This window comes from Stomoxys calcitrans, chromosome 3 (assembly GCF_963082655.1).
Source record: "Stomoxys calcitrans chromosome 3, idStoCalc2.1, whole genome shotgun sequence".
NCBI classification, from domain to species: domain Eukaryota; kingdom Metazoa; phylum Arthropoda; class Insecta; order Diptera; family Muscidae; genus Stomoxys; species Stomoxys calcitrans.
The window spans coordinates 108,399,175-108,426,999 of NC_081554.1; the positions used below are offsets into that span (position 1 = coordinate 108,399,175).

At 38.4% G+C, this 27,825-nt stretch overlaps 1 protein-coding gene across 1 annotated transcript in view; it reads right to left on the reverse strand.

Annotated features, from left to right (window-relative positions):
* LOC106087128 (uncharacterized) overlaps nucleotides 1-27,825 on the reverse strand; it is a 632,434-nt gene that overhangs the window by 398,545 nt on the left and 206,064 nt on the right. The window lies entirely within an intron of this gene.

Here is a 27,825-nt window from a genome sequence, read left to right on the forward strand (position 1 = left end):
TTTTCAACGTTATTATTATATAAAGAAATTTTTCCAACAGTTTTGCCTGTTCAATGTGCTTACATTTTTCAATTATTAATCTATATGTTTAAATATTTACATAATATTGGTCATCACACAATATCATTTTTGCGTAGACAGCACCAGTTTAATACTCGAAATTGTAATCAACTTCATATGCCATTTTGTCGAACTGAAACAACAAAACAGAGGATTGAATATTCTGGTAGTCAAGCTTTAAATAATTTGCCCTTAGATCTAATGTCATTAACAAGCTTATCAAATTTAAAAAAAAAAAATAAAAGAGTATTTGCAGCAAAATATTGATGGACTTCTGGCAAGATTTGCGTTAAAAAGAACTTTACAATAATAAAATATAATGTTAAAGATAATTATATATGATTTAATATTTGCCAACTTGCCTCTAAAATGCCTTATGGCGCTGAGGCCACATATATTGTAATTATATAAATAATGGTTTTATTGAATTAATAAAAACAAAAAAAAAAAAAGTAAGTATTGGCCGAATCACGCTCCTGTAGGGTCCATTTCGAGCCTACGGCCCGTCTGATCGTGACACTTCCAATGAAGTTTCCTATCCAAGATCATTCCTATGTATTTGACCTTGTGAGATATCGAAATCGTTTTGATGAGGAGACGTGGTGCGTCAAATTGGCCCACCTTCATCTTCCTCGTGAACAGGCAGATTTCAGTCTACTCAAGGTTACCATTGAAACCCCTAAGTCTAGCCCAGTCATGTGCCACATGCGAGACAGTTTCGACCCTTCTGCATAGCTGGTTCAAGTCCTTACCCCGTAGAAGTATTATAACATCAAATCCTTCCGCAGTCAGCATCCTTAATAGGTCATTTATGGTGGTCAGCCATAGGAGTGACGGTAAAATGCCCCTCTGTGGCGTGCATTGCGCCACTTTCTCCCTTATATTTATGTCGTGGAACATACAATTTATCCACCTGTTCCTTAGCATATGGTTTATCCAGTCTCTCGTACTTACCCTTGAACGGTTTTGTGTTGAACAAATCTTCCAGATGTTTGTTTTGAAAATGAAGGGCAGTACACAAAATTCAGTCTGGAAGCCATAAATGAACTTCGTTTAAAATGAAGCGTATACCAAATGAATGGGTGAGATCAACGATTTTAATTTGTTGTACCACGTATGTCCTAGAACTGTTTTTTGTACTAAATCTAGTGTGGATTTAGTGAAATCTGGAAGTATTGTTCTACGTAACAGTTCTGTGATATGTGTGGTACACCATATTAAAGGTGTTGATCTTCCTTTTGATTTGGTGTATGCACTTTTTTAAACGAAGTCCATTTGTTGTCTCTAGGCTGAGTTTTGTATCCAGCCCTTCAGTTTCAAAACAAAAATCTGGAAGATTTGTACAACAAAAAACAGTTTTGGTATAAGAGGTTATGATCTGCCCTTTAAATTCGTATATGTTTTTTTTTTTTTTTTTTTGAACGAAGTCCGTTCCCGGCTTCCAGTCTGAAAGGCTGGTTAATTTTCTGGCAGCCGAAGCTAAAAACGATGACAATTTCCGTACTTTTTGATTATTATTACTTTGTTTCACCCTGTGGTTTTAGAAATTTTTGTGTTATCGAAAATCAGCGACGTCGCTTACTTTACGCAAGTAAGCTTTAAAACTTTTAACATATAAATTCGATTTTTTTCCGTTATTTCGTTATTTATTAGTATAGATTGTGCATTGATCAAGATATGCCTCGCTTCTATCTTATACAGGCGCAGAATGGCATGAGCAGATAAAAAATCTTCTTTAAATATATTTAATTCATATATATTTGCAAAATAAAAACAAAAAAAATTGTGTAACGTTGAACGCTGAAATAGTGAAAAGCGGAAAAATGATCTAAATCTATTCAAAGCATGGCATAGCAAAACACAAATGTGTTTTGGCTAGTAGCATTTGGCTGGCTATCCGTATCGCGATTTCTTTTTCGACCAAGAAAAATCATCAGCGGACGATGTCAAATGGATCATGATGCTTACATACCATCCCAACTAGAGTATGTTGTAAAGCATGTGAAAAATATTACACTGTGCTACACCAAAAATATGCACGGATTCTAAAAACACAAAATAACATTTTCCTCGGTCTGTATTGTGCTTAAAAGGTACCATACAATATATACATATATTTGTTATTAAACTATTAAATAAGCTTTCCAAAATGGGTGATAACAATCAAAATCGTTTAAAAGATAGATAACTTATGCAATTTTATTTTCGCTCCTCAAAAGAAAAAAAAATATATGCGTAGCTCGGAATAGGTATTACGAAAAATGTTAAAAGCCTTTTGGAGTAGGCAAGAAATGGACTCCAAAGAATCAACATTTGCGGTGGTGGCGGCAGACCGTAGTTTGTTGTCCTCCCCTCCTATAGGTGTGGGTGCCTTGGCACCTGTAGACTAGGCAAAGAACCTAAAACGAGTACATCAGGCAGTGCAGTAGCAGGATAGTCAAAGCAGTCTAAAGAACAGGGAGCAGACGATGAGATCATCACCTACTCCCAAGATGCCCATTTACTGGGGGACCAATGATTAAGGTAATCCAGATAAACCTCCACCGGAGTGAAACTGCTACACACGCTCTGATGGAGAAAATCAGCAAGGGCAAGATTCATTTTGCCTTAATTCAGGAGCCAAGGACGACCCGGAACAAAGTTTCTGGACTGAACCATATCAACTACCAATTATTCTATGTTAACACTGGTACTCGGCCGAGGACCTGCGTTATTTGTGATAAAAATTTGAATTATATATTTTCCTCAGAGTTGTCAACGTCGGATGCAACAGTGATGTACCAGGGAGACTGTGGATCATACCTGGCATCAGTTTATCTACCTTTCGACTCTCCAAAACCGCCATTCACGTCGGAGCTGCAACGGCTGGTGAGGAAAGCAAAACAGACAGGAAACGAGGTATTAATAAGGTGGGATGGGAACTTTCACCACATTTCGGGGGGTAGTGCCAACACTAATAAGCGGGGCCAAGCCCTGGCAGGGTTCTTGAATACTAACGACCTAATAACACTTAATATTGGTAACACCGCTAACTTTGTTAATAGGATTAGGGAAGAGGTATTAGATGTGCCGAAATGTTCGTAAAATCTAATCAATGAGGTTCAAGATTGGAGGGTCTCCATGGAACACTCTTTCTCTGACCATCGCTACATTAGGTTTAGAATAGCACGATCAGCGCAGGATTCGATAAGCTTCCGGAATAAGTTGAAAACCAACTGGACAAAATTCGGAAGGTTATTCAGAAGAAGACTTGGGCAAGATAATTTAGATTGTCCAAGTATAGAAGACATTAACGAAAATGTCAACAGGATTACGACTGCACTGTTGGGGTCCTTCGAAGATAGTTGTCCTCATCGGGAAAGGAAATCAGCCCAAGAAAAACCGTAGATGACTGGGTGGATTCGCAATATTGGGAAAGAGGTCCGCAGACTTTTTAACAGAGCACGTCGTAAAAAAGCTGAATTTTGTTGGGATGTGTATTACACACGACTTAAGAATTACAATAAGATTACCAGTGCGGCAAACGTGCATCCTGGAAGCTTTTCTGCGAACAGGTCGATAGCGTTAATGACGCCGCCAAGATAAAAAAGTTTCTCTCAAAAACCCTTGTCCAAACTGGAACTTTAGTTGACGACATGGGAGTGAGAGTAGAGACAACAGAGGATATGTTGAGCCTTTTGATTAAAATCCAGTTTCCACAAGATACGACGGGACTCACAGAGACACCGGAATCTTGGAATAGTGACGTTGATCGAAGGTTTATAATTACGGAATTTATGGTGAAGGAATCCTTATGGAAGCTGATGGAATATTTCCGGCGTTACTATGAACAGAGGCAGACTATTTTGCGCCTCATCTGGCCAGCATTTTCACAGCATGCCTAGAACTTGCATATACTCCGAAAGCCTGGCAGGAGGCAAGGGTGGTGTTTATACCCAAGCTAAATATCCGATCCATTGACATACAGATTAAGTGTGAGGCAGCCACTGCGGCTATTAGACTTAAGGCGAAGGGAGAATGGATTGAGGATGGGAGTAGCTCATACAATCACGGTATAATCTAGGCGACGATAGGAAACCTGGAAAGAAGGGAAGAAGTTTCTGATCGGATACCTGAAATGAACCTTGAAGTCGAGTGCGAGGCACTGCTGCCATCGGCACAGTCTTGGATTAATGGAACCCATTTTTTGTGTTTTAGCTTTTTTGGGATTTTGTTTAAAAATATTTTGAATTTCTGTGTTTTTATAAACTTCGCCGCAAGTTATTTTTTCCTATATAACGCTGTTCAATTTTAGGTATTACCTGGTGAAATCTTTCACCTTGCTCATCACTCAGCTGTCCTAAACTCTATGGAAGTCTTTTCAAAAGAGCATGCAGAGAGTGTAATTTTATTGACATTTTGCAACCCTTTTCATGGTTAGCCGACAGCATGTTGTTTACTTTCATAACATTGACTTGTTGCGTTGCCAAGAAAATTTTTGCAGACTTAAACAACCCATTTTTATCAAGTGTTTCCACGAATTGCTTTATTTAGCCCAATTTTATATGCAATGGAGGCAAAATGATGTCTATGGGATTGACTTATAGGATCGTTACGCTATTTTTCACCAATTAAAGCAGTTGAACGCAATTTCCTGTCTCTTTGTATGTTATGTTTAGAAGAGTCACGGCAGTCTCTTTCACAAAAATAGCATTTTGATTCGGAGTTTATAATATTGCTTGGAGATGGTTCGAAGTCAGTTAAATCTGGTGATACTCCATTAATGACTTTCGGAACAGCGACGTTTTCCTTGCGCGGTAGTCTTTATTACACTATCAACATTTGCACATGTAAACCAGCAAAAACTCTCATTACCAAATAAGCGGAAAGATAAGCTCATTCAAAAACTTATAACTACATATTTTTAGGCATCGTTTCTAAATATTTTTACATGGGGATGTCCTAGGAGGAAAGTCCTTCCGCACAAACATACCAATAGTTCAAAAATAAGTACTTATGTCTAAGCATACAAGTTGTCAGAAAATAATGACATCTTATCTTAGGAAATTGGAATGCAAAGACATTTAAACGAATACAAAAAGAACCAAAAGAAAAAAGGGGAAATTGCAGACATTCTCACTGGCACCCAACATAAGCATTGAATTTCTTGCTGTGCCTTTAATTTGAGTAGCACATGAAAAACAAAGTGTTGAATTTCATACTGAAAAACAATACTTAATATCTTGCATGTGCCATCCAAAGAAAAGCTGACATATCGATTCTTATGATTGGCTGAATATTGAGGAAAAACAATATTCAATTCTATTTACGATTTCTTCTATTTTGTTGCCAAATAAAAAAATCATAACGAATTAACATATTGCGGCCCCCAGGGGGAATTGTGAGGATTAGTGAGACATCACATTAGCAAATACAGCAACTCAATCCAAATGTGCTATCAAGCTGGAAATACTGCTGGGATGTCCCATGTTGATCTTGTAGCAGGTTGCGGGACTGAACAGGGAGCGTTGACGCTTTTCCATAGTATGTAGTGTCTGAGTATTATCATAAATAAAATTAGAAGAGAGCCAATGCAAAATAACTGACTGCTAAACTATGTACTTCATGACGGGTTGTAGGGATATCGAGTAGCTGTGACCTCACTCCTTCCTGCAGGCGGTCAATTGCCTCAATACTCGACCTGTATATCGAGGATTCTGTCAGATTCGCCACATCGTGCAGAGAATTGAAAAATTACATCCCACTGGTTGAGCTGGATTGATGTAGGGTTGATGTCATAGTTTGGTGATTGCTTATCGTTATCATCTTGTTTTTCATAGTACACCCTGCTGTTAGTGTGAGTAATCCAGTACCCTGTAGAAGCTGATAACTGCTATTTCCGTGGCAAACAGTACTTAATTTGAATTGTTCATAGGTTGCGACCAGCCACTGATTCTTTTTAATTGGTTGATACCAAACGTTGTTGTTGGCTATTACCTCGATATTGCAGTTTGAATCAGATTCATTATTAAATATATGTATCTCGGAGCTCCAGTGCTTGGTGCACCCAAGCAAATGCCCAAATGTAACTGTTTTATTCGCAGTTACATTTGGGCATAAGAAGGTATTGTGCTCAAGTGTGTTGCAATCGAGAAGTTTGTTGTCATCAGTTGGAAAATATGTATCACGATGAGCATTAAGGGCTATCATTTTTGTTGTTGGTGTGATAGCTACTAATGATTTGTTCATTATTTGCGGAGCTGGAGTAAGGTAAAACAGGTCGTATTCATTTTGATTTGACAGCAGAATGAACAATGTGCTCATTTGAGATAGATGCGTGAGCTGTCGCGAGGCCATAGACTTGAATGATATCGACCACCGGTAGAGTCAAATCTGTTGGAAGATTAGCCCTTATGTTGTCTACTTCAATAGAAAATTGTTGTGGAGTTAGTTGAATAGGGCTGATCCGACCATGATAACTGCGGATAAGTGTCAGCCAACAAGTTAATCATGGATGTGTGCATTTTTTATAAGTTGTCTGCAATTACAATTAACGTTTTTGATGGTGTCAGACATTTGCTCAGCATATTTTGAATCTAGAACGCCGAATAAGGAATTTGCTAAGTTGCCAACTATATCTATTGCACCTCGTTTTTCCGTTTAACAAGATTTTCTACATCAGCCTGCATTTCATTCTAACATTGCGGAACTGGGACATCAGTTACTTTGAGTGTTGAAAAAGGATTTATTGCAGGCTTTTTCCAAAGCATTAGTTTCGTTGCATAGAAGCTGCAGTTCATTATGGAATGGTGCCAGCTTAAAGTATATCAGAAGTTTTCACTTTGATGGAATTGGTTTGATTTTACCGATATGCTCAAAATGTATACCAGGTAAGGCAGATTCTTCTAGTCATCCTCCGACTCTTATGACATTATGTTCATTTAGAAATGGTGACAGGCATTTGATCTGACTTGATCTTTTAAGCTCTTGCTGCTTTTCCAATTGTTGGAGGTCTTCTTTAAATGATGAATGTTGTGTCGTTCGGACGATGATGACCAGGGCATCGTGAAGCTCAATAGGAGTGAGAGTTTACCTTGTTTATCATTCCAGTTTTAGCGTTTTTGATAAATCTTAAAACATATCCGACAATTCTTTGAAGCGTCTTCAATGAGTTTCTGTGGTTTACTCGGTGCAACAGATTTTCACTCTCAACTGATACCAGCAAGTTGTGACAGTTTTGTTTTCTTTCAATAATGGCTGCACCGGGAGTTGAACGAAAAGAAGAAGGCCAATGTTTCTCGTCCCCGTGCAAGAAAATTGGGCCGTATATCCAGTGAGGTGTGTGTTGAAAGTGTTGTGGGTTCAATCCTCTAGATACTATGTCTGCTGGGTTGTCTTTAGAACTTACGTGTTTCCATTGCTCAGGTTTCGTGTTCTCTTGAATTTAAGCTATTCGATTTGCAATGAATGTGTGAAAGGAGGATGACCTTGAGTTTATCCAGTTTAACACTATTGTGGAGTCAGTCCAGTAGAAAGTTGGTACTGTGGTCGTATCCAGTTCGTGTTTAACCTTTACCATCAGGTTAGCTCCTAACTGGGCATCACATAATTCTAATCTTGTTTCAGAGATGCTATTCGGGATTTTGCGCATAAAAGGTACACAATTATTGTTTTATTTTGTAAAAGCGTTCTTACATATATAGATTGCAGCCCCATATGCCCTTTCTGATGCATCCGTAAAGACGTGAAGTTGTGAGATGTGGGAAATATGACCCTCTTATAGACATGCCGATTTACTTGAAAGGTTTCGAGTTCTTTGAGATTGTCTCGAAAGTTTCGCCATCGTGAGTCAAATTCCAAAGACACAGCTTCATCCCATGCAAGATTCAAACTCCATAACTCTTGGGCGAACATTTTTGCCCTGACCACTACAGGAGATAAGAGATCGAGCGGGTCAAAAATGCGTGCCAAATCTGAAGTGACTATTCTCTTGGTTACACTCTTGATTGGTTGTAGGCTGTCCTTGATCTTGAATTGGTCGCTTTTAGGTAACCACGCTAGTCCTAATGTTTTGGTGTAGTCGTTTTCCTCTGTGGAAAAGTCGAGACTGACTTCCTAGTCACATTCTGGGATATTACGAAGCAATTGTGCGTGATTGGCGCTCCACTTTCGTAAATTGAAGCCATATTGTGCCATGACCGTTTGCAGTTTGCGTTGGGTTTCTAAGGCTTCATTTAAACTGTCGGCTCCGCCCAGTCCATCATCAACGTAAAAGTTCCTTTCCAAAAAACTAGCTGCTAGAGGGAAACGGATCTTGTTATCCCGTCTTATTTCTTTCAAGCATCTGATCGATAGGTACGGTGCTGGTCTGGTTCCATATGTGATGGTATTCAAGGTGAAATAACTGATAGGTTCGGTGACACTCCTTCGCCAGAGGATTATCTGGTATGACCTGTCCTTTGGATGAATTGATATTTGTCGGAACATTTTTTCAATATCCGTTGTGAATGCGAAACGTGACAATCGGAAACATAGTAGGATAGTGAACAAGTGCTTCTGATGAGGTGGTCCTGTATGGAGAATATCGTTCAATGATTTCCCTGATGATGTTTTAAATGAAGCGTCGAATACAACTCTCAGCTTGGTGGTGCTACTTTCGGGTCGTAGCACGCAGTGGTGAGGAATAAAGTATTTTGTTCCTTTCACCTTGTCCATATCTACTTTGGTCATGTGGTCCAACGCTTCATATTCCTCCATGAAGTATATGTATTGATGCATCAAAGCGGTGTTTTTTGCTAATCTCCGTTCCAAACACAGAAATCGATTGAAAGCGATATTATGAGATTCTACCAGTGAGTTCGGTTCAGCACAGAATGGAAGTCTCACTACGAATCTTCCTTCTTTGTCGTGCACAGTGTTGATTGAAGTGCGTTTTAAACTGTGCATTTTCGGTCGATAATTGTTATTAAGTGGCTTCGACTTCTTCCAGTTGCCAGAATCGCTCTATCGCCTGGCTCATGAGGTATTCTTCAGTCACGACTCCACATATTGCTGTTGGTAGTTGCCGTTCAGATATCCTGCCGGATGCTACCCGGCCAAGTATTGTATTATGCAAGACTGGAAGGTTATCAGAGAGTTTAATTTGTCCAATAGCGAGTAACTGGTGATAATATTCTGCTCCTAACAGAACATCGATTTTATCTGGTCGGTTGAAGGTCGGGTCTGCTAGGGTTATATTGTTGGGAATCGCCTACTTATCAATGTGAGTAAGCTGAGATGGTTGGGGAGCAATTATTTGGGGCAACACAAATGCCTCTTAACGCTCTGAAAAGTTGTTGAGTCTGGATTGGAGCGTAAGGTTGACTCGGTGTTGAACCTTGGTTAGGGTTTTTCCAATACCATTGATTGAAATTGATGAAGACCTGGCGGGGAGTCCGAGCCGGGTAACTAATCTTTCTTTGATAAGGTTGACTTGTGATCCTGAGTCGAGAATCGCCTTGCATTCGGTTTCCAAACCATTGGCCTTAACCTTCACCAATGCTGTTCCAAGTAAAACGTACGGCCTGTGAGCAGTGGTATTTGCAGCCATGTTTGTACTACAGTTGCTGGTGTAGTGACGAGGGAAGCTGCTTGTTCTGGTGAGTGATGCTTGGTACTTGTTTTGGTTGCGGTTGATCCTGTGGAAGGTTCTCCTTGATTTGTGTATGTGGCACTACCTTGTGGAGAATGTTCGAGATAAACAAGCGTGTGGTGCTTTTTCCCACATTTTTGGCAGTGGCCTAAAATAGTGCACTGCTTAGAGGAATGACTACTGTTGAAGCAGTTTACACAAAACCTTTGTTTTTGTACAAAGTTCAGCCGGTTTTTCGGGTTCAGCAATATGAACTTCTTGCATTTATATAACGGGTGATGGCCTTTCATGCAATTAATGCATTGTCGGCCTTCGAGTTGGGGATGGGTGGTAAGTGTGCAAGTTTTGTTGAAAGCAGGCTTCTCTTTATGAACCATTGCTTCGAGAGTATTGAAATAAGTTTCCAGGAAGGTTAGAAAATCTCTAAGGGTTTGTAGCTCCTTAGGATTGACTGTTCATATTGTCTATAAACCGGTTTGTTCACCTTTTTAACCAAAAGAGGAATTAGAAGTGGGTCCCATGACGTAGTCTGGATGCCTATGTTTGAGAGGGTTGCTAAGCATTGCCTTGTTGTATCATGCAACCTCTTGAGCGCGCTCAACGAGCCGACGCCAGATGGCTGTTCGAGTAGTTTGTTAATTACGGTGGCTACCATAATTCTCCTACTATTATAGCAATTTGCAGTAATTGCCATGTCACTTGGTAGTTTTTCCAGTAACTGCAAAATGGGAAATAACATTTGCTGCTTCACCAACCACGTTATTCTTTAGATACCACATCCTGTGAGCGTCGGATGTTTTTTGCTCATGGATGATTCTATTAAATAAATCTGCAAATGAAGTCCACTTCATGTAATCGCCATCGAATTTCGTAATGGCGATTACAGGCAAGGGAATTGATGTTGGTCTCGTTATTACTTCTTCAGTGGTGGTTTCGACAAGTTTGTTAACGGTGGTTAGTTTGATGATTGCTGTTTGAACATTTTCTTCGAGGGGGACATACTTTGATGAGTCGTAGCCGGATAGGTCTGGATAGGGATATTTGTCCAGTACCTCATCGTTAAGGGGTTCCAACTGTTGCCACAGGTAGGTAATGGTGGCCCCTTTCACCTCGTTGTAGGATTCCTCCTGGTCCTTCAGCTTCAGGCCTTTTAGCTGACGGGTTAAAGCTGTGATTTTACCTAGTGACCGGTTGATGAGGCCATCATTCGGGATAGCGGGATCCTGATGAGGTTTGGTGACTGAAGCTCTCCTTAGCCTTTCAAGGTCATCTTCCATCAATGCGACGTAGTTTGTTGTCAAGGACTGAACCTTGTTGTAATAGTCTGACACAAAGTACTCGTCCGATGTGTCCACCTCATCCGAACTTCTCAGGTTGGTGTCCGCCATCTCGAACTCATTCCAAGCTGCCTGGAGCCTGTTGAGTCGCTCCTCGTAGTAGGGAATAGTCTTCTGGCTACTTGAGTTCTTACCTATATTTCTGGTTATGGTGGCGATACCATCGCCGATTTGCTTGAGTTTCTGGAGTAATTGAGCTGGGGTTTCCATGATGATTGCGTTCTGGAAATCAAAGATGTGGTGAGCTGTTGGTGACAACGGGTATGATGAGGTAATACAAAGTGTCCTGTCACGGTCGTCAAATGTTGAGGATAGCTCGTTTGCTATGCCCCTTTTAAATTAAATACAGTTAAAGTTGATTGTTTGTACTACGATTCTTTATTAAAAATCTGTCCCTGTTGATAACTCGTTATATTTTAGCAGTTGGTAAATCTAAGGATAAAGAGTTAGTCATTATTTTACATGCCAAAAATAATGACATGTACTTAAAAAGTATTTGCTGGGAAATTTTACGTAATTTTAAAATGATCCTCATGTTTCAGTTAAACGCAGAAATATTACTTACTATTTTTTTCTATGTACACGTAGTGGATGCCAATTAACCAATTCAAGAAACGGCAATTTAAAAGAACAACGTGAAATTTTTTTCCAGGATCTTAGCGTTACATATATTGGGTTGCCCAAAAAGTAATTGTCGGTAATATAGTCGGCGTTGACAAATTTTTTCTGTTAGTTATCAGCTTTTACTTTTAGCTTGCTTTAGAAAAAAAAGTGCGCGAAATTTTGTTTACATGTGTTTGTTTGGCGTCAATTTTAATATGGGTACCACATGTATTGAAAGAAATTCATTTAACAAACCGAATCAACGCTTGTGATATGCACCTTAAACGCAATGAATTCGATCCGTTTTTAAAACGAATCATAACTGGAGATGAAAAATGGATTGTTTACAACAACGTTAGTCGAAAACGATCATGGTCCAAGCATGTGAACCAGCTCAAACCACTTTAAAGGCTTATATCCACCAAAAGAAGGTTATGCTGTCTGTTTGGTGGGATTGGAAGAGTGTGGTATATTTTGAGCTGCTTCCAAGGGACCAAACGATTAATTCGGATGTTTACTGTCAACAATTGGACAAATTGAATACAGCCATCAAGGAGAAGCGACCAGAATTGGTCAATCGTAAAGGTGTCATATTCCACCAGGACAACGCTAGACCGCACACATCTTTGGTCACTCGCCTAAAACTGAGTGAGCTTGGCTGGGAACTTTTGATGCATCCACCATATAGCTCTCACCTTGCACCATCAGACTACCGTTTATTTCGATCTTTGCAGAACTCCTTAAATGGTAAAACTTTCGGCAATGATGAGGCTATAAAATCGCACTTGGTTCAGTTTTTTGCAGATAAAGGCCAGAAGTTCTATGAGCGTGGAATACTAAATTTGCCAGGAAGATGGCAAAAGGTTATCGAACAAAATGGCAATTATATATTTGTTTAAAGTTCATTCTAAGTATTATTAGAAATGCATTTACTTTCTTTTAAATATCCGCAATTACTTTTTAGGCAACGCAATACTAAGAGACTTGTAAAATATTCTTCGTAAAAAGAAATAATATGCTGTTTTGCCGAGACATCTAGTTTATGTCGTTTATCTACATATACAACAAAGCTGTTTCTTTTACTACACACTTTTATGTAATTTGATAATGTTTTCGATCTTTGGTAAATTTTAATAATAAGACTTTTAATTACTACACTTTTTGCTACGAAATCACTCGGATGTTTATTGTTCACTTACAGAAATTATAATGTCCCAGTTTCGAAACCACAAGTTTGGTTCCGTTGTATCCGTTATCAATTTAACCCATTAACGTTTTCCTGTTTAACCCATAAAAACCAGAGGCATAAAAAATGAAAAATTTTTGACTTCATTTAAAAGGATCATTAAAAACAATCAGGTAAAAGGCTTAAAATGACAGTACTTTTACGCTGAAAGCTTGGTACCTTTGTAGCCTCTACTTATTTAACCCATTAACAATTACCTATTTGACCCATAAAAACCCAAGCCATAAAAAATTTGTCAATTCTTTTATAACGATCATCTGTTTTTTTATTGAATTAAACACTTTTTTGAACCATTATTTATTAATTATTTTTAGGCCAAAGCATTTTTGTTGTTGGTTGGTGTTCAAAAAAAGTGTATGTTTCTCATGCATGTTTTTATTCATGTAACAGTCATTTATTCAAAGAAATTTCTAAATAAAGAAAAAATCTAAAACACATGATCTATTTTTTAAGCAATTTTATTGTTATTACCCATGTTGGAAAGGATATATAATTTCCTTTTTCACAGTAGCAAGTATATTTATTGTTTGGTACCTTTCAAGCAAAATAGAGACCAAGAAAAAAGTTGTTTCGTGTTTTAAATGATTTGTTGGCCGATTTAAAAATATATACCTTATTTGAAAAAGAAATCCGTTATGATTCAAAAAGTTATGCCCGTTCATACCTAAAATCTACGAAAACGAGTTTTTCTCTACATTTAGCGTCCTCAAAACCCTTTACGAAGTGTCCCAGAAATATTAAAAGTATTCTCGTTTTCCATTGACTCTAACAAAACAGAATTGGTACACTAGAATTCCTGGATATTTTTGTTTTCAAGTTTTGTATCACAGTGTTATTTATTTTTATTAAAGCAGTCATAAATCCAAATTGCAAAATTGTTAATCAATAACACAGTCAATCAATATTTATCCGTTACGCGTATTCTCTCGCTTAGTTTGTATGGAAAAGAATGTTATACCCGATTACCTAGGCGGCTTGTCTGAATAACAAAACTAAAAGACACAGAAAGCAACATACATATTTATTCAAGGATAAAAAATTCTGAAATGCTATAAATGCTTAGGATCTTAATAAAATCACATTTATGAAATACGAGAAACTTTTTCTAAAATTAAGATGACTTATTTTATTTGTTTTTTATGATATTTAATTATTTTGGATGTGTGTCAGGACTGCCAACGTTTAATGTACAAAGCACTTAGCGGGAAGAGCGTTTTATTCATCTTCAAGCTAGCGAATCGGCTAAACTGGCAAATAAAACAAAAGGTCTTAGGATTTACCATTTAATTCAATTTTCATTCATTTTGGGTTCACTTTTTATTGAGTGAAAGTGTTGAAAGTAGTTTTTTGTTTGCCTGTTTCTGAAGGTGTATAGATGCGGTGGGGGTTGGGGAATAAGGAGACGACTCAGCAGTTTTTGCTGAACACTTACCTGAGGAACTAAAGACCACATCGCTAAAGTCTGGCGGATTGCAGGACACTGAAAATTCTCCTGCTACGACCAAGACAGAAGGGGAAGGCATCGAAACCCTATGTTGGTGGGTTATCCGGTTGGATTGGGCTCAAGGTGTGCTCCAACGGGGAAGGACGGAACTAAAAAAGTACCTCGACAGCAGCAGCTAGTGAAGCATCTTAGGAGGAATCGTCCACACCGCAAGTGTCCTGAGGAAGAGTAGTTCCAATTTTTTCTCACCTGCCCCTGGATGCGTACGGATGCTCATTATGACAAGGTCTAAAGAATCTTGTGAGGATGAACTCCTGGCGAAATCAAAAGAAGAGGTAACACAAAAGTGGTGGAAGCTCTGAATCCTGATTATGGTCCGATTTCTGCAGTAATTCTCCACCATTGTAAGGCAAATTCGGCGGCACCAAAGGTCCTCCTGATGGCAGGGGAATTTGACGTGGTTCTAATCCAGGAACCATGAGTGTGTGGAGGAATGGTACGTGGACTAAGAATTCTGGGATTTAAACTTCTCAAGCTTACGGGAATGGGAGACACAGAGCCTGTATTCTTGCAAAGGGTAGTCGAAATGTTTTTCTTCTTCCGTCGCTGAGCACTGAAGATTTAGTAGTAGCCAACCTTGAAATAAACGAGTCTCATTACTGGCTGGCTACCCAATATATATGGACATCACATCACCAGATCTGGGGAAGAATTCTTCAGCTCCATGGATGATACATCTAAGATCTCTAGGCTAAGAAAGATTCTGTCCTCGAGACCTATTACGGTGGGTTATATTCAGAAGTCAGAGAATGTATGGACAATGTCTAGTGACGAAACTACTCGTTGATACACATTCCCGGGAAATTCTCCAACGGACAACGTGGCGCCAGAAGAGGTTGTTACTGATCTGCATTCGTCGGAGGCCATTAAGGAAATTGTGTTTGAGTCGAAAATCTTTTGGGCGATAAGAAGTTTCGACTTCCTCAAGTCGCCAGGCCCTGGCGATGCATCACCGGTTGAACTACAAGCTGTGCCTGATAGACTGGTTCCCTGGCTTAGGGAGATATACTCTGCTTGTATCAGAATGAGAAATATATAACTGTCAGATGGAGGGACACGAAGGTAATTTTCATTCCGAAAGCAGGAAAACCCTACCACACAAAGGTGAAAGATTTTCGTCCTATTACACAGAAAAATTATAGACATATATTTGACCGATTAAACATGGCATAGATCTATAAAAAATTTTTCAAGCTGCCATAATTATTTTGACATTGAAATCCGATTTTTTTGTATCGTGCCAAGTGATTGGTAAAGGAGGCATACGTTTAACAAATTTTTAATTGTACTAATTAAATTGTTATTTAACAATACAAATTGTGAGTATCTATTTCTACGTTCTGTTTTGTCCTTTTTCACATATATGTAATGCGAAGAAGTGCGAATGAACCAAATATATGTCTTGTTTCTATCATATACAGAAGCATAGTCACGTGGCTAGACGAAAAATATCAAGAAAACCAGAAAGGAAAGGCAAAAGTCGGGCGGAGCCGACTATATAATACCCTACACCACCGAGTATACGTAATACTTTTAATATAGAGCACTCATATCCAAATCTAGTCAGACTTTAATTTTGCATTTTGTAGAAATCGGACCAAAAGTGTATCTACTACAGCTTTAAAAGGGCATATCGGATGAAAGATAAATATGGGAGATTTATAAAAATCTGATAGGATCCTGATAAAATTTTGCACACATATTGGGACGTCACAAAAAGCAATTCGTGTCAAATTTGGTAAAGATCGGTCCAAATTTGTGCCTTCTACAGCCTTAATAGGTCATATCGGATTAAAGTTATATATGGGAGCTATATCTAAATCTGAACCGATTTAGATGAAATTTAACACATGTATTAAGACATCACAGATCTCATGCAAAATTTGGTAAAGATCGGACCGAAATTATGGATCCTACAGCTTCAAAAGGGCATATCGGATGAAAGATATATATGGGAGCTATATATAGATCTGATCCAATTCTGATGAAATTTTGCACACATATTAAGACCTTCAAAAAAACACTTTGTGCAAAATTTTGTAACGATCGGACCAAAATTGTACCTTCTACAGCCTTAAAAGACCTTATCGGATGAAATATATATATGGAAGCTATATATAAATCTGATCCGATTCTGATGAAATTTGGCAGAGATATTGGGACGTTAAAAAACGCGTTTTGTGCGAAATTTAGTAAAGATCGGATCTAGAATTGTGGCTCCTACTGCTTTAAAAGAGCGTATCGGATGAAAGATATACATACAGAAGCTATATCTAAATCTGGACGGACAAAATCAATAGCGTTTGTCCTTGGACCAAAAAAGAGACTTATGCAAAATTTTGTGAAAATCGGACAACATGCGACCTGTACCTTCATAACAATAATACATGGACAGACAGACGGGCATAGCTAAATCGAATCAGGAAGTCATTCTAATCCGATCCGTATACTTATCAAATGCAGAAATCTATAATACCATGTAACATAGTGGTGGTACAGGGTATAAATAGACAGTGGGTATGAAGCAGAAAAAATTAGAATGTGAGTAAATGAGATAGATACATTCCAAACGAAACAAATTTGAGGAAATGGAAAAGGGTAGACGTGGTTTATATAAATATTATTTTATTTTAATATGTTATTATCCCTATGGAGACTATATTGGCTTGGAAAACGATGCTGATGACGGAAGATAACAAATGCAGCATTCCTTCATTCGTGGTATCGTGCGCAAAATCCTAAGATTGGTATTTATTACTATTCACTTTAACATGTCTATGAATTATTTTTCCATTATACCTTTTACAGAAGGTATGCACGACAATGAGGAGAGGCTCATAAAGGAAATGCCATCTTTTCTTCTTTCTTTTAGAAAATATAAATTACAAAATAAATATATTTATAGCAATACATAGCATGTTTTTTCTGCAATTTAATCCAATAAAATAAGAAGATTTTTATTAAAGCAAAAATTATCAATTATTTCCTTTAAATATTTTGGTAAAATTGTTATTTGAGAGAACGGAAAAGTTTCAAATGTATTGGTTTATTGAGCTAATAACCGCTCTAATTGGATTTTTGAGCTAAAACCAAGTGACAAAATTGTTAATCAATTATACAAATTCGTTCATAGGTCCGATTTCAGCGAATTTTTTAAATGAATGTATACATTTCTTAATTGAAGCATGTTTTAATTTTTTCTGAGTAGTCTGCCATCCGTTATGTTGATGACTCTTGAGAGGTTGATAGAAACATATCTTAGGGAAAAGATCCCAGGAGATCGCCTGTCCCGGCTGCAGCATTATACTGTGTCACTATCACATTATGTTGCCAAGCAATCATTCATTCATTCAATGTATGATGTCTTGTTATCGCTGTTCAAGCGTTCAGCGAGTTCAATGCATTCCTTCTTTTTATACCCTTCACCATAGAATGGGGAGTATACTAATTTCGTCATTCTGTTTGCAACTACTCGAAGCATTCGTCTGAGACCCCATAAAGTATATATATTCTTGATCGTCGCGACATTTTATCTAGCATCGATCTAGCCATGTCCGTCCGTCCGTCTGTCTGCCGAAAGCACGCTAACTTCCGAAAGAGTAAAGCTAGCCGCTTGAAATTTCGCACAAATACTTCTTATTAGTGTAAGTCGGTTGGTATTGTAAATGGGCCATATCGGTCAATGTTTTGATATAGCTGCCATATAAACCGATCTTGAGCCTCTAGAGGGCGCAATTCATATCCGATTGGAATGAAATTTTGCACGACGTGTTTTGTTATGATATCCAAAAACTGTGCCCATTATGGTTTAAATCGGTCCATAATCTGATATAGCTGCCATATAAACCGATCTTGGGTCTTGACTTCTTGAGCCTCTAGAGGGCGCAATTCTTATCCGATTGGAATGAAATTTTGCACGACGTGTTTTGTTATGATATCCAACAACTGTGTCTAGTATGGTTCAAATCGGTCCATAACCTGATATAGCTGTCATATAAAACGATCTTGGGTCTTGACTTCTTGGGCCTCTAGAGGGCGCAATTCCTATCCGATTTGGTTGAAATTTTGCGTAACGTATTTTATTCTTACTTTCAACAACTGTGTCAAATAAGGTTCAAATCGGTTCATAACCTGATATAGCTGCCATATAAACCGATCTGGGATCTTGAGCCTCTAGAGGTCGCAATTATTATACGATTTGCCTGAAATTTTGTATGACGGATTCTCTCATGACCATCAATAAAAAACAAACAACAAAAATTTTTGCCCATGAACATTCCACTAAGGAACAGGAGCAAACTTCTCACATATCAATGAGTGCAGTCCGATTTAAGTTTAAGCTCAATGATAAGGGGCCTCCTTTTTATAGCCGAGTCCGAACGGCGTGCCGCAGTGCGACACCTCTTTGGAGAGAAGTTTTACATGGCATAGTACCTCACAAATGTTGCCAGCATTAGGAGGGGAAAACCACCGCTGACAATTTTTTTCTGATGGTCTCGCCAGGATTCGAACCAAGGCGTCCAGCGTCATAGGCAGACATGCTAACCTCTGCGCTACGGTGGCCTCCCATGACCATGAACATACGTGTTTATTACGGTCTGAATCGGTCTATAGCCCGATACAGCTCCCATATAAATCGATCTCTCTATTTTACTTTTTGAGCCCCCAAAGGGCGCAATTCTTATTCGAATTGGCTGACATTTTACACAGGTCTCCAACTTATAATTTAATTGTGGTCCAAACCGGACCATATCTTGATATCGCTCTAATAGCAGATCAAATCTTTTCTTATATCCTTTTTTGCCTAAGAAGGGATGCCGAGAAAAGAACTCGACAAATGCGATACATGGTGGAGGGTATATAAGATTCGGCCCGGCCGAACTTAGCACGCTTTTACTTGTTTATTTTGATATTCACTCATATGTAGGGCAGTGGTTTAGAGTTCCAATTGAAATTTAAACATGCATTGAAATGAATCATTCCTAATATCAACTCTTTTCCTATTGGTTGAGAGAGAGAGATTGATATTGAGTACTTTTGTAAATATTAAGGGTGATTTTTCAAAACTGTAGGAAAGTTTTTCAAAAAAACACACATAAAGTCAGAACAAAGAATAAAATCTTTATTTGAATCGATAGTACGGTCCATATAATTTAATGTTTGAAGATTATTTCATGCAAATATTGACCGTGGCTGCGCCTCAAATGGTCTTATTGCTTAGTCAAAGTTCGGCGAATAAATGCTTCAATGTTGTCTTCCTATGCCTCAATTGCAGCAGGCTTGTCTGTATAGACATGAGCTTTAACATAGCCCCACAAAAATAGTCTTATATCATTAAATCGCACGGTCTATGCGGCCAATTGACCGGTCTCGAATGTGAAATAAAATGTTCACCGAACTCGCCTCTCAATAAGTCCATTGTTACGCGTGCTATATGGTATGTGGCACCGTCTTATTGAAACCGCATGTCATGCTAGTCAAGCTCTTGCATTTTGGGCAAAAAAAAGTTGGATATCATCTCACGATAGCGCTCACCATTCACAGTTACATTACGATTCGCATCATCTTTGAAGCAGTACGGTCCAATGATGCCACCTCCCCTTAAAACGAACCAAACTGTGATTTTTACGGAATGCATTGGTAGCTTTTGCAATGCTTTTGATTGATCTTCACTCCAAAATCGACAATAATGCTTATTTACGTACCCATTAGGCCAAAAATGAGCTTCGTCACTCCATGGAAGAAGCCCTCAATGAACTTTCTTAACAAAGCACGTATTTTGATTATAAAATTTAGTAATTTGCAAGCGTTGTTTGCTTGTAAGACGATTCATGGTTCAATTAAATTATAGACCTAACTGAAGATGTTTGACAGTGAAACAAAACACGAAACGTGCGTGAGTTGTTTAACCCCGTCGTGCCAAAAATATAATAGCTAAAAAATCACCCTTTATCTGGTCGATGTACTTCACAGGCTATATCGATAAAATGCTGCAACGATTTTAAGGATTTTGTAAGTAGAACGGAATTCCTAACTTACAGTTTTCTTTTTCGAAGCTACTTTTTATACCCACCACCATAGGATGGGGGTATACTAATATAGTCATTCCATTTGTGACACCTAGAAATATTCGTCAAGACCCCATAAAGTAAATATATAGTCTTGATCGTCTCGACGTTCTGAGCCGATCTAGCCATGTACGTCCGTCTGTCGAAATCACGATATATTGGGTTGCCTGAAAAGTAATTGCGGATTTTTTAAAAGAAAGTAAATGCATTTTTAATAAAACTTAGAATGAACTTTAATCAAATATATAATTGCCATTTTGTTCGATAACCTTTTGCCATCTTCCTGGCAAATTTAGTATTCCACGCTTATAGAACTTCTGGCCTTTATCTGCAAAAAACTGAACCAAGTGCGATTTTATAGCCTCATCATTGCCGAAAGTTTTACCATTTAAGGAGTTCTGCAAAGATCGAAATAAATGGTAGTCTGATGGTGCAAGATCAGGGCTATGTGGTGGATGCATCAAAAGCTCCCAGCCAAGCTCACTCAATTTTTGGCGAGTGACCAAAGATGTGTGCGGTCTAGCGTTGTCCTGGTGGAATATGACACCTTTACGATTGACCAATTCTGGTCGCTTCTCCTTGATGGCTGTATTCAATTTGTCCAATTGTTGACAGTAAACATCCGAATTAATTGTTTGGTTCCTTGGAAGTAGCTCAAAATATACCACACCCTTCCAATCCCACCAAACAGACAGCATAACCTTCTTTTTGTGGATATCAGCCTTTGAAGTGGTTTGAGCTGGTTCACCATGCTTGGACCATGATCGTTTTCGACTAACGTTGTTGTAAACAATCCATTTTTCATCTCCAGTTATGATTCGTTTCAAAAACGGATCGAATTCATTGCGTTTAAGGTGCATATCACAAGCGTTGATTCGGTTTGTTAAATGAATTTCTTTCAATACATGTGGTACCCATATTAAAATTGACGCCAAACAAACAAATGTAAACAAAATTTCGCGCACTTTTTTTCTAAAGCAAGCTAAAAGTAAAAGCTGATAACTGACAGAAGAAAGAATGCAATTACAGAGTCACAAGCCGTTGAAAAAATTTGTCAACGCCGACTATATTACCGACAATTACTTTTTGGGCAACCCAATAGGTCGAACGCATAAAGATAGCCGCTTGAAATATTGCACATATACTTAATATCGATGTAGATCATTGGGGATTGAAAATGGGCTACATCGTTTCATATTTATATATAGCTCCCATTTAAATCGATCTGCCGATTTGACTTCTTGAGCCCCTGGAAGCCGCAATTGGAAGTCATAATAGTGTTTCATTATGACTTCGAATAACTGTACCAAGTACAGTCTAGTTCGATATAGCTCCCATATTGCTGATATAGCTCCCATATAAAGCGATCTCCCGATTTGACTTTCATACAAGACGCAATTTTTGTCCGATTAGGCTGTTACGCCAAATACGGCAAAATCAGTCTATAACCTAATAGAGCTCACATGTAAACCGGTCTCTCGATCATCCTTGTTTGGCTCCTAGAAGCTTTAGTTTTTACTGGTTTGGCAGAAGTTTGGTATGCCTTACAACTAAATTTATTTTGTATAAATTTTTAGCAGAATCCATGGTGGTGGGTTCCCATGATTCGGTCCAGCAGGACTTAGTACCCTTTTACTTTTTAGTGTTTAGAGCGCACAAAGAGCCGATTACTGGCTTAGATGTATGTCCATAGTGGCATGGGGCGGATTAGAATATGCACCCTCTTTTCAACCTAACCTAAGATAGGTAAGGTTTAGGTGGCAGTCTGCCATCAGATTCACTTAGACGTTTTCGTCCACTAAGATGCCTTCTAGTTCCTACAGTTGAACCATCCACATCGCTTAAAAAAGCCCTACAACTTGCGAAAGTTCTCATCCGCTAAATCAGACATGTTCTCAAAGGAAAGAGAAGCAAAAGTAGAACTCCTTCTGACTGCTAGTGCGGGACACACACACAGTAGGTGTTCTATAGTCTCTTTTTCTTCGATGTCCTCACAGCTTTTGCAATAGTCGTTGCTGACAACCTTCAGTCTGTCAGCATGTTTTCCGATTAGAAAGTGACCTGTCATGACGAACACAATGATTGAGACGTTCGTTCTAGCCAATGACGGCAAGCAGTAGACCTCTTCAAGTCTAGATTAGGCCACATAGTTTTGGAATGCTCACAGCCCTCTCTTTGTTACCATCTATCATTCGTTTTGTCCTTCGGGCCTGGTACTGAAAACTTAGGTTACATGTCGCTAGAGGCATACCCACAGAGACCAGTATCCTTGGAATGTTTAGGGGAGTTCTTAGTCTCGCAGGCTAACCTAACTTATGAAAAATAATGACGTCAGAATTCATGTCTACGTGTGATTTGTGCTAAAGAAATAAACAGACTAGACATACCAAAGAATCTCTAATGAAAACGTACACCAACAGACAGTTTCGATACGGTGGTATATAACACTGATAGAATTATGCAAAAGAATAAAAGCTTAGGTTAAAAGTTTCGTTGGAAAACGCTAGGGATATTATTGAACAAACCAAGGTTAAAAGAAGTTTAAACTTGTTAGACAATACCAGGGGATAATAGGGGATTTTATTTTATTTAAAAAAGAGAATAGAAAGAAAAAGTAATCGCCTTACCATGGTCCACATGAAATAATCAATATTGATCATATAAATATGAGGATAAGAAAAAATAACAAAGAAAAAGTATTTCATAAAAATTTGTTAAAGAATATCTTAAATAGCTTTCAGTCACGATAGTTTTTAGAGAACATTCAACATTTTTTATATTTACAGACGTCAATAATAATTTATTTCCAAATAAATGGTGATTTTTTAAGAGTTATAGGAAAGTTTTTCAAAAAAAAAACAAACACATAAAACTCAGAAAAATTCATAATATCTTTATTTCATCCGCTTAGTTCAATTTTGACATACTCATTCCGACATTTCGGCCGGGATTTCACGAACAAATGCTTCAATGTTGTCTTTCAATGCGTCAATTGAAGTCTTAAGACGTTAAATCGCAAGATCTAGGCTGCCCATTGACCGGTCCCTATAGTGAAACAAAATGTTCACCGAACTCGCCTCTCAATAAGTCCATTGTCAAGCGGGCTGTGTGGCATGTGGCACTGTCTTGTTGAAATCAAATGTCATGCAAGTTAAGCTTTTGAATTTTGAGCAAAAAAAAAGTGGGAAATCATCTCACGATAGCGCTCACCATTCACAGTTACGTTACGATTCGCATCATATGTGAAGAAGCACGGTCCAATGATGCCACCAGCCCATAAACCGCACATTTTCGGGATGCATAGGTAGCTCTTGCAATGCTTCTGGCTGATCTTCACTCCTAAATCGACAATTCTGCTTATGTACGTAACCATTGAGCCAAAAGTGAGCTTCATCGCTTCATCAGTGAGCTCCATGGAAGAAGCGTTCGATGAACTTTCTTAACAGAGCGCGTATTTTGATAATAAAATTCAATAATTTGCAAGCGTTGTTCGATTTGTAAGATTTTCGATGGTTAAATTATAGACCAAACTGAAAATGTTAGACAGAGAATCATGATCTGTTTAAACCAGAGTTTCCAAAAAGACAATAGCAAAAAAATCACCCTTACAAAAAAAATACTTAATTTTGTAGTTCTATACGATTTACTAAGCCGTCAAGTAGTGGCTAGTGGCTGACCACCACAAAATATTTTCATTAAAATGTATACAATTGGTATAGTACACCAGCTGACCCGGGCCCGCTCCGCTGCGCCTTCTTTTACTTTATATGGAACAAAAGTTTCCTTGGAATATTTATTTTCGACAATTAAAAAGCTTTTAGTGAAATACCATGCTACGAAAATAGTATATCGCTGGACTAACAGTTTAACAATATAAGTGCCTTTATCTGAATCCCATATGATCTTTATTGGTCTACGAATTTAAATTTGGATATAAGGTGTACTCCATTCTTAAAATACTTCATTTCAGCCCGATATTCTCATGATGTCTGATTTAGTGGTGTTTTCCGTGTAGAGGTGGTCCCCCAGATACTTGGCCCTGAAAAAATATCAGCATCGTGCTCTTTTCTCAAATACCAATTATTTAAACCCCATATTGCCATTGGCTTAAGAGGAGTTTACAGGATGAGGCGTCCCCCAAACACATGGCCCCAAAATAGGTTATCAAATTCGTTTTCTAATCTCAAATACCTTTCATTTGAGCCACATATTGGCATGGTCGAAAAAATGTTTCCCTTTGGGGGTGTTTTGGGAAAGGGATGATACCCCAAATACGTGGTCCTACATTTGGATATCAAATTCGTATTCTACTTCCAAATACCTTTATTTGAGCCCCATATTGCGATGGTCACTAAAAAATTGCTGTTTGTGGGGTATTTTGGGAAATGGGTAGACACCCTAAAATTGGTCCCGAAAATGGGTATTAATACTTGCTCTACCCCCAATTCCTTTCATTTAAGCTCTACATTGACATGGTCGGTAAATATGCCCGATTTAGGGGTGTTTTGGGAATCGGGGTGGTCCCCCAAACACTAAGCCCGAAAAATATATCAGCAAGGTGCTCTATTCGCATATAACTACATATATCATTTATTTGAACCCCATATTGCCATTGCCTCAAAATTGGATATCAAATGCATTTTCTAATCTCATTTCAACTCCTTATTGCAAAAGTCAGCAAATATGTCGGGTTTGGGGTATTGGCCCTAAAAACTATTAACATTTAATTCCACTCTCTTTAAGCCTGAAATTGTCTTGGTTGTGGGACGTACCCTAGACAGTTGGTCCCTAATGTTGATATCAGATACGTGGCCTACTCCCAATTACCTTTAATTTGAGCCCCATATTTCCATAGTCGGCAAAAATGACCGGCTTGGAGGGTGTTTTGGGGGATAGCCGGCTACTCAGTGAGTTGGCCTTAAAAATATATATCGGATATTTCCTATTTGGGTGGTGTTGTGGGGGTGGGGTGGCCCCATAGACTATTTTCCCGAATATTGATATCGTGCTCTACTCCCAAATATCTTTCATTTGAGCCCCATATTGCTATGGCCGTAAATTTGTTCCCTTGGGAGATGTTTTTGGGGAGAGGCGGCCCCCAAACACTTGGTCCCATATTTGGATATTAGATTCGTATTCTACTCGCAAATTCCTTTAATTTGAGTCCCATATTGCCATGGTCGGTACATATGTTCGATTTAAGGGTGTTTTGGGGCTTGGGGTGGTCCCCCTAGCACTTGGTCCGACAATTGGATATCAGGTACGTTTTCTTATCCTAAATACCTTTCATTTGAGTCCCATATTGTCAGGAATGGTGTAAATTTATGTTTGGTAGGTTTTAGGGTGGGGCAGCCCCCCTAGGTACCCCATCCGAAATTTGGATACCAAATTTTTATTTTTAGGATACTATATGAGTGCACACAAAATTTCGCCTAAATCGTACTACCCATCTCCGAGATCTGGCGTTTCTGAAAATTAGGGTAAGGGGGAGGGTAATGCAGGATAGGATAATGCATAGAGTAGATTTTTTGAATAGAAAATTATGAGAGACTGAACTTGGATGCAGCACACATATATATGTATTTGTATGTAGTTGTGATTGTATTTAATATCATATATTGAGTACTTTTAAAAATACTGAATCATATATCGTAGTAAATGCTTGATTCAAAAACTCAATGTTGAGCTGAGATTTTGTATATAAATAGTTGTGTAGGAATAAAGAGACACAACTGGGTTTGAAAGCGTACACTAAAGAATCAACAATCAACATAGGCAAGTCTACTGAAAGGTCGTAAAGGGCTGCACGACCTAGTCGGCTGCAAAGAGGGTTCTCTCGCTGTCAAGGAATATACAATGGTAGCGTTTCTTTACATTGAAAGTGCTTTCAATAATGTAAAAACGACGTCAATCATGAAGGAGTTGGAGTTTCTAGGCATCAACTCTACCGTAGGTTAAGTTGAAAAGATGGTGGAGAAATTAATCCGTCCCATGCCACTATGGACATACACCTTAGCCAACAATCGGCTTGTTGTCCGCTCTAAAAACTAAAAAGTAACCTCGAAAAAGAAAAAAAATAAGTGTTAGGAATTCCGTGCTACTTACAAAATCCGTAATTGTTTTCCACACCACGACCCTAAGTTGGATATAGTATCGTGTCCCTACCAAAATAGCGGTGTCGGTTAGCCGCGAAAGCCGGCTAATGACAAAGGAAACGCTCCAACGTCTCATCATCTTCTCCACATGCTATAACTTGCCCCATCGATTTTGCATAAATGAGCTAGTAGACCTATGCATCCCTTTATGACACCAAAAGCTATACTGACCTCTTTCTTACTTCCTTCTACCTTAAGAAAGTTTATTTATAACTTAGTTACTGAAAGATACATTACGGCAGGCTTGGGATCTGTGGATCTTAATAGATGGGTCAACAGACGAACATCCCAAGGAGGTGCACTGTCGAAAACTATGTGGCCTAATCTTGACTTGCAGAGGTCTACCGCTTCGCTGTCGCTGGCTAGAACAAACGTCTCGGTTATTGTGTCCGTCATGACAGGTCACTATCTAATATTAAAAAAAAAATAATCATCTCATTTTAAGTTTTGATCCAAGAACGCGAAAGTTTTTTTTTTTTTTTGCTGCCCTTAAAGAAGCCCCTGGCGATCTCTGGATTTGTTTCCATTAGTGACACCAAATGTTGCATCTGTTTCTTATTTGTGGTTTTCGACCTTAGAAACAAGAGTGCAATCATTCATAATAGGAGGAACCAAAAATGAATAATTTCTCAAGGAAATGGTTTTCGTGATTGAGCTGGGTATGTTGAAGTGTATTTAGTGCGGTGAAGGGCACATTACCACTTTTGAAAAGACCAAACTGTGTTTTTTTGTGAGTATAATCAAATATCAACTAAAAGAAATAGCCTTGAAATAGAATCATCATGTGAGCCTGGCCTTTTATGAATTATTGGAAAGATTACAATTAAATACACTCATAGAAATTTTTCAGACCACCGTGGAGCAGAGATAAGCATGCCTATGGCGTTGAAAGCCTTTGTTCGAATCCTGGCAAGAACATCAGAAAAAATTTCCAGTCGTGGTTATCCCCTCCAAATGCGCGAAATTTGCACTTCTTCGACTTCTCCCCAAAGAGGCCTAGCACTGCAGCACGCCGATCGGACTCAGCTATAAAAATAAGTCCCCTTAGCATTGAGCTTAATCTTGAATCGGACAGCACTCATTGATATGCGAGAAATTTGCTCCTGTTTCTTAAAGGACATTTTTAATTTAAAGTGAATAGAAATTTGTCACTAGGAACAGCAAAAATGTTTACTGAACCGATAGAAAGTCTGCTGAAAATAGGATAGCAGTGGTTTTTGATAAAACAGCAAACACAATCTG